The following is a 7,862-nucleotide window of genomic DNA, read 5'->3' as shown; positions in this document are numbered from 1 at the left end:
TAGCACTGAAACTGTGAAAAATAGTTGGAGCCAAATGTAATGTAACTTTGTACATATGCCTGTTGAGAATGTCTCTGGTATTGTTATCCCACAAATCGTGCTCGGCAGGGTGCCAGAGAGTGCCAAGTGTAACAGACGGAAAAAATATGACAATATCATTACCGATCTTCAATCATCAATCCACTTGCAAACTCATTTTATAGATGCAGCATAGATGTAGCTGCTTGTCAGGAGGGTATCCTACAGTCTGTCGCAGAACATAGTTCTTCTCTCTTACTGATCATTCAGGCAATTTATACAAAGTAAAAAGAAAACCTTCAGTAGGCAAGACAGACAAAAGGGCTGCATCTAAAGAGGTTGACAACCTAGCTTCACACCTTTCTCTCTGAGAAGATAGGCAGGTAGACTGTGAGGGAGCGATGGCATACTCTTAGCAAATCTCCAAACTTCTATTCTCCTAACATGCCCTGGATTGATGAGAGAGTAGGACTAGAAGGCTGACAGGTTAAGGACTGTACTCATTGATGTTTCCCAGAAAAGAGCTCCGCAGTCCGGTATATGTGCACTGAATATGCAATGAATATTTAGCAATAGCTATTATGTTAAAGATGAGAGAAGTCTTTGCCTACAGTTCCTACTCCTTCTGAATGTTTACCATTCTTAACCTGAGTAGCCATCAGTCACTCCATTCATTCCTCAGGAGCCATTTCTACGGACATTTTCATAAGTCAAAGTTAAAATAGTCAACATGGAACCAAGGTCACAGAATTTCTGCTTTTATGAATTTTGCTACATAAACATTTTTTGATAGATTTAATATGGCATTATTATTGTTTCCGAAGTTAGTTTGTATCAGAATCTGAGGAGTAGTAATGTCTCATAATAAGGGATAAGCAATAATTCCTATGAGTCTAGATTTATTATTTTTCTAAAATAACTGTTCTAAAGACTATCTATTTCCATTTTCTGCTTCTAGATCAATAAGTGTTATAAGAGTCTTTGAATATTTCAGGTAAAATCACAGTAGATGTAAAAAATATGTTGTATCTATACAAGAAGTAAAATCATTATTTATGATAAATTTGGAAGGAAAAATTAAAAGTGTAAAAATCCTGTTGCAATTAATAAAAATATTCCTCTTTCATATCTTTTATTTAAATCACTAGATGAAAGTAGCTGTGTGTTCCAAAATCTATACCAACAGATGGTAAGCCTTTGTTATGCCAGATACGAATGTACCTTGCACCTGTCGCATATTTTGTTATAAAGGTGTAGGTATTGCTAGTATACATATAAATGGCTATTTAATCCTCAGGTCAGTTACCAACATGTTAGCCATATGTCATGTAGGAGAACAAATGTTTTACTATAATAGGAAAAGAACATTCTAGTTGCCATATGATTTTCCTTTAATTACAAGATTCAAACGTGCAGCATGGACAAGTCTCTCTGAGGTTTGTTGAATATCTGTGTTTCACCACAGGATACTTATTTATCAGCCTCCAAACAATGGAATTCTGTAATGAGATGAATTAAGCTTCTTTTAAAAAAATTGTTAGATTTGTTATGAAAGGGAGTTCTACAACTGATGGGTAGTGACCCGCAAGGAATACTGCTGAAGATGAAAATACATTATGGTCAGTTTAGTTTCTGTGGAATAAAATTATCTTAGCATTTATAGTACTAATAGAGAATAGGTTATTCTGAGAATAGTGGGTACGTCCAAAGTGGTGTTTTGTTGTTCAGCTACAAAAATAGAGTTCCAAAAGCAAACCTGGACACACAATAGAGGTGAACACCTTATCAGGCCGGTATTGACATAATCAACATATTAAGTCCTGGATCACCAAAACAAACGATATAAAGCAGCAGAAAGAATGGTGTGCTTGGAGCATATTTTACTGTGTGGTACTTTTTTCAAGGTTTCATTTACATACCTTTCTGAAACAGGAATACTGTGCTGGAAATTGCATTTTTCTTTTAGGCATTCAGTCTTTTGGTTTTGTTTGATGGCAATGTTTATAATTACATTCAGTCCAGCTTGAGTGGTAAGCATAGTCTGAGCACACCTCATTAACTGCATTTCCTTGTCAATGTAGTCATCAAAATAGCAGTGTCCAAAATGTTACACAGCCTTAGGACAGAGAGAGTCAGCTTAGCAGTGGCAGCAGAGCCGCTGATTACACCTATTCAGAGAAGCTTCTCCCTGAAACCTCAAGTAGATACAGTGCCTCAGTAACCAAAGTAGTTAAAGAAAGGAGACTGTTTTGTTTGTTTCCCAAGACTGGTCTCAAATTACCAATTTACCCATTCTAAGACTGTTTTAGGCCAACCCTTACAACAACTTTTCTAAGAAACACCTGTTTTCAAATCTTTTGGATTTTTGGAGCGTTTTTCTTTTTGTCATCGTTTTTTGTTGTTTTTTTTTTAAATAGAGGATTTTTATTTTAGCAGAAAAGCTAATTTTTTTTTTTTTTCTCTAGGGATATTTTATTTTAAATCCTTCCTAAATATTCCTAGTGCTTACTTTACAACTAGTTATACTGAGAACCAAGATCAAATAAACAGTGTAGAGTAAATTCCCAGTCAATATTATAATTCATGGTGTGTACTCTTTACTCAAAAATATTTTGTAATGCTTTCTAGGAATTAAACATATACAGAGAAATATATGCGATTTTAACCACATATTAAGATTCTACTTGGACAAAATTACTACTTGCTTGCTTGTTTCTTTTTTTTATAAATACAGCATTTGATGTTGTATGTTATTCACTGTTGACTATATATGTGTGGTATGCATATTTAGCTACACAACAATAACATTAAAAAATACAAAACTTATGTTTATTGTATGAACCTGGTGTACTTTTTTCCTATGATATCTTAGCACTACATGCAAATCATAAGATGTGATATACAACTTCATCTTTTGTTAGTTTTAAAAGACAGTCAATGATAGTGTATGTGAAAAATAACATACTGCATATTGTAGAAAAACGTACCAGAATCACATAGTCAGCAGATCTTTATTCTTCCAATGTGTTCACCTCAGAGCTGGGCTAAGTTAGATTCAATAAAATATGTGCATGTTTTTCTCTATCTTTATTTTTCTGACTCAAAATGTTAACCACATAATTTAAAGACTCTGCTCTTTTCATGATCTGTCATTTCAGGCTCTAATCAGCCATAGTCATTAAAAATCTCACAGCACTTCCCACAAAAGTAATCATCATGATTTGTTAAGTGCTGACACTGGACTCATCTTTATACCAGACAGAAACAAAAACAGGAGCAATTTCCAGCTTGAGTATATATGTTATAATTTCCTATGTTTTATAAATATTCACTATGTTAAATGCAGTCCTAAAATGTAAAGAAGATATTTTAGATGAAATAGAAAAAATGGATTTTTGTAATATATAAAGTTAGTCTTTTGTATGTGAATTATTTAACACATTGCAATCTACTTGTGTGAAAACTAACACCAAATCATAAGATTTTTGCTTTTTTCCCCCAGTGTATAATATTTCATTAATTTTGATCTCTGAATTTTCTTTAAGATACTGTATAATTTTATTTTATTAATTTCTTCCCTTGTCATCCTAAAGGTAAAGAAATTATATTTAGGCACTCACTATAAATTCCGTGAATGGTTATTGACAGGATGTTAAGTACAGAGTCCTCTGAATGTGTGTTCTGTATCACATGTTCAATTTACTATGTGTTACTCCATTCTATTTTTTTTCCTTTTTTTACTATATTTATGCTCCCTACTTTGCATTATCTCTTTGTTTTTCTATTAATTAACCCATAGTTTTATTCATTTTTTAATGATGATACAAATTAAACTAATTTGGTTTTGCTGTTCTTGAAACTATGCAGCAATTTTAATATATTTTATGCTGTTTCTAACACTTAAACCCTCAAGGTTTTTAACTCAGCATGCAGAACTAAGGACAACCTCTTCTAAATGGAGTAACAACTCCTTGATATTTATTAATTATAAGATATGCAGTCCACATCTATGGCCTATATAATCCAGTTAACGGAAGCCTTGCAACCACACTTTGATTAGCAAGGACTCTAATCTCCATCTTTCTGGTGGAGAAACAGTGCAAAGGTAGCAGCTGGACAATATGTGTTAAGAAATGTGCCATAGCAAATGAATGTCAGAAATAACATAAAATTACGCAAAATTTAATTACTTCAAATTTTTAAAATTTATTTAGTAGTTTATTCTTTCTCATATGAAATCAATTTAAGGTTTGAACCTAAAATTGATTTTAGGTTTAGACCAACACCCACCTCACTACAACCTCCTTTCAGGTAGTTGTAGAGAGCAATGAGGTCTCCCCTCAGCCTCCTTTTCTCCAGGCTAAACAACCCCAGCTCCCTCAGCCGCTCCTCATAAGGCTTGTTCTCCAGACCCCTCACCAGCCTCGTTGCCCTTCTCTGGACACGTTCCAACATCTCAACATCCTTCTTGTAGTGAGGGGCCCAAAACTGAACACAGTATTTGAGGTGCGGCCTCACCAGTGCCGAGTACAGGGGCACGATCACTTCCCTACTCCTGCTGGCCACACTATTTCTGATACAGGCTAGGATGCCATTGGCCTTCTTGGCCACCTGGGCACGCTGATGGCTTATGTTCAGCCGCTGTCGACCAACAGCCGCAGGTCCTTTTCCGACAGGCAGATTTTCAGCCACTCTTCCCCAAGCCTGTAGCGCTGCATGGGGTTGTTGTGGCCAAAGTGCAGGACCCGGCACTTGGCCTTGTTGAAGCTCATACAGTTGGCCTGGGCCCATCGATCCAGCCTGTCCAGGTCCCTCTGCAGAGCCTTCCTACCCTCGAGCAGATCAACACTGCCGCCCAACTTGGTGTCGTCTGCAAACTTACTGAGGGTGCACTCGATCCCCTCGTCCAGATCATTGATAAAGATATTGAACAAGACCAGCTCCAAAACTGAGCCCTGGGGAACACCGCTCGTGACTGGCCGCCAACTGGATTGAACTCCATTCACCACAAGTCTCTGGGCCCGGCCGTCCAGCCAGTTTTTGACCCAGCGCAGAGTACACCTGTCTAAGCCATGAGCCGCCAGCTGCAGGAGAATGCTGTGGGAGACAGTGTCTAAGGCTTTACTGATGTCCAGGTAGACCATACTGCCTTAAGTGGTCAATGGATTAAAAAAAAAAAACCCAAACCAACAACAAAAACCACTTATGAATCCTGAAATATGAATCTCTCTACATCACTGTGAGTCCCCTGATCATTAATGATTCAGCAATGATCCTTTTTAAGTTTAGTACATTCATGTGTGCATACAGAAACACAGAAGCACATCTGTACAAAGAGGAGTAGACAGCACCTCTTACTTAACTATAAAATATTTAGGTTGTTTTTTTAAATAAATCACTATGATTGAAATGTGACACCTGATGTCATGATTAAAAAAAAAACCTGAAGAATTTTTGAATCTTAAATACAGGGATTTTGAATCCTAAATACAGTTGATTGTTAAACCACCTAGATTTGATAATTCCCGCTAAAACCAACAACATTCAAGGATTTCATCCAGAAGTCCAGGCATTGGAGTCAGAGGAGCTTGTCATCTCACCCTAAGAAAGATATCTGCCTTTGGTCAGCCAAATAGCTCTCCAGATTCCTCAGGGATTCATTTAGTTGCCCATATATAGACCTACTGCTATACAAGATGTGGCCCATAGATTCTGAGACATCTTCATAGGGCTTGCATATTTAAGAAGGGACCTCAGAAGATGCTCATGTTTTTGAAGTAGCAAGTGAATGGCAGGAGAAATATCCTGGGACATCTCAAACAGTATTAGATACTTATGTGTGGGTTACTGAGCTGCATCCTAGATTTCCACTGACTATAATGGGAGCTTAGACACCAAACTCCTATGTTAGTGCTTACATTTAGTGATCTAGGTATAACCTCCAATCTGGGTAAATTATCTACAGTCTGGGCCATATGGGCTTGATCCCATTTTTTAGACATGAGTGTCAGTGTTATTTTAGATGCTCTGTGATGTCCTACCTGGTTATCAAGTTCCTGCTCCAGAGCTGTGCCAGTTTCTTATGAATGCTGGGTCATGCCTTTCTGGCTCTATGCAACAGTTTCTAGGGTATCAAATGGTACTAGGCATCTATGTTTAGGAATCACATCATTGCTGAGTTCAGTTTTCTTCAGTGTTGGCTGATAATGAACAGGGATTTTTCAATCTCATTGTTCTGAGATGCCTCAGTTCCACCTAAGTCTTAAATAGTAATTTATGTACTTGGCTAAATATAGTCTTTAATCATTTGTTGACACAGACAGATTAACAAAATCAGCTACTTTCCAGATATCATTATTAGGCATGCTTGGAATATTTTCAAGGCTTTTTTACCTTCTAAGTTTTTCCTATTAAGAGATAAAAACCCTTGCACGGATTATCTTGTATAACTCCCGCTTATGAATATTTGTTCATTTTTCATTTTATCAGTCACTCCTTGAACTTGTTAGAAATATGTTGATTTCTCAATGAAAAAACTAGCTTGATTTTTCATATCTCTTTGATCTTTTGTTTACGTTAAATTCAGATGTTAATTTTATATCAATACTTTCAAAGTTACATTTGCTCAACTCATCTTAATGTCACAGTAATGCCCTGTCACATAACTTGCAGAAAAATTAATTAAAAAAAAAAAAAATTACTTTTCTTGCTGAAGAAAACAAGGTTCAGCTTGCTTGTGATGATACAACTGAAAAGGACAGCAGACTCCTCACTGGGGTACTGCTTTGCAGTTTTTGGTTTTTGATTCCTTAAGTGTTTTTCCCTTACCTTTCAGGGTTTTGTTTTGGATGTCACAGTGATAATACTTTGCCTGATAGCAAAGCAGCACTGTACATAAATATTGGGTGATTTATAGATAGTTAATGAAATATATTACAGATAAAAATATGCTGCATTTATGTATCAGTTCTCTTTATATATCAGTCTAAGAAGGATGGGCCTGAGATGTTGGATACTTGTTAATAAGTTCTGTAAAACACTCAACATACTGCATTTAATGTGTTTGTTGAACCATTATCATATAGATAGTAGTTTACAAAACTGATTTACACTGCTGACACTTTTTAAGACCAATAAGTCTTGCCCTTTTTTAATGTAGATGCAATGATTAGTATTAGAGTGGAGTCTGCAGATTGAAGTATGGTACCTCATTTAAAATATCACCATAGAAATGTTAATAGAAATTAAAATAGGTTTTGATGATAGTTAAAAGACAGGTGGAAATCATCATAGTCATGAGTAATTAGCAACTATATTACTAGATAAATTGTCATCACTGCCTTGAACATTATATAACACACAATGGCAATTTAACTCAAAGCTTGAAATTATTTTATATGCATTGTTTATTCTCTTCCTTTTCTTTTAGCTACCACTCGTGTGTAACTTCATGTATTTAGTATTTATATCATAACTAAGTTCAGAAATGCAGACCATTTGATACGTAGTCCTTATATTTCTTTTTTTTTTAATTAGAAAGCACCTATATATGTTGTTCCAAAATATTATAACAATACTGGACATTATTTTCTCTTGCAATTATAGATGCCAAGTGTCTTCTTTTTCTTTTTTGAATATTAATAATATTCTTACTGCTGATTAAAAGGCACTTTTAACAGAACTGTTCTTTATTAGCTTTTCAAAAGATTCAACGGACTTGTTTCCATCATTGTAAAATTAATTCCTATACCTAATATCCTGGTTTCGGCAGGGATAGAGTTAATTTCCTTCCTAGTAGCTGGTACAGTGCTGTGCTTTGGATTTAGGAGGAGAACAATGTTGAT

The sequence above is a fragment of the Pygoscelis adeliae genome, unplaced genomic scaffold (genome assembly GCF_000699105.1).
Source record: "Pygoscelis adeliae isolate BGI_AS28 unplaced genomic scaffold, ASM69910v1 Scaffold169, whole genome shotgun sequence".
Classification (NCBI taxonomy): Eukaryota; Metazoa; Chordata; class Aves; order Sphenisciformes; family Spheniscidae; genus Pygoscelis; species Pygoscelis adeliae.
Note: the sequence above shows the minus strand (reverse complement) of the source record.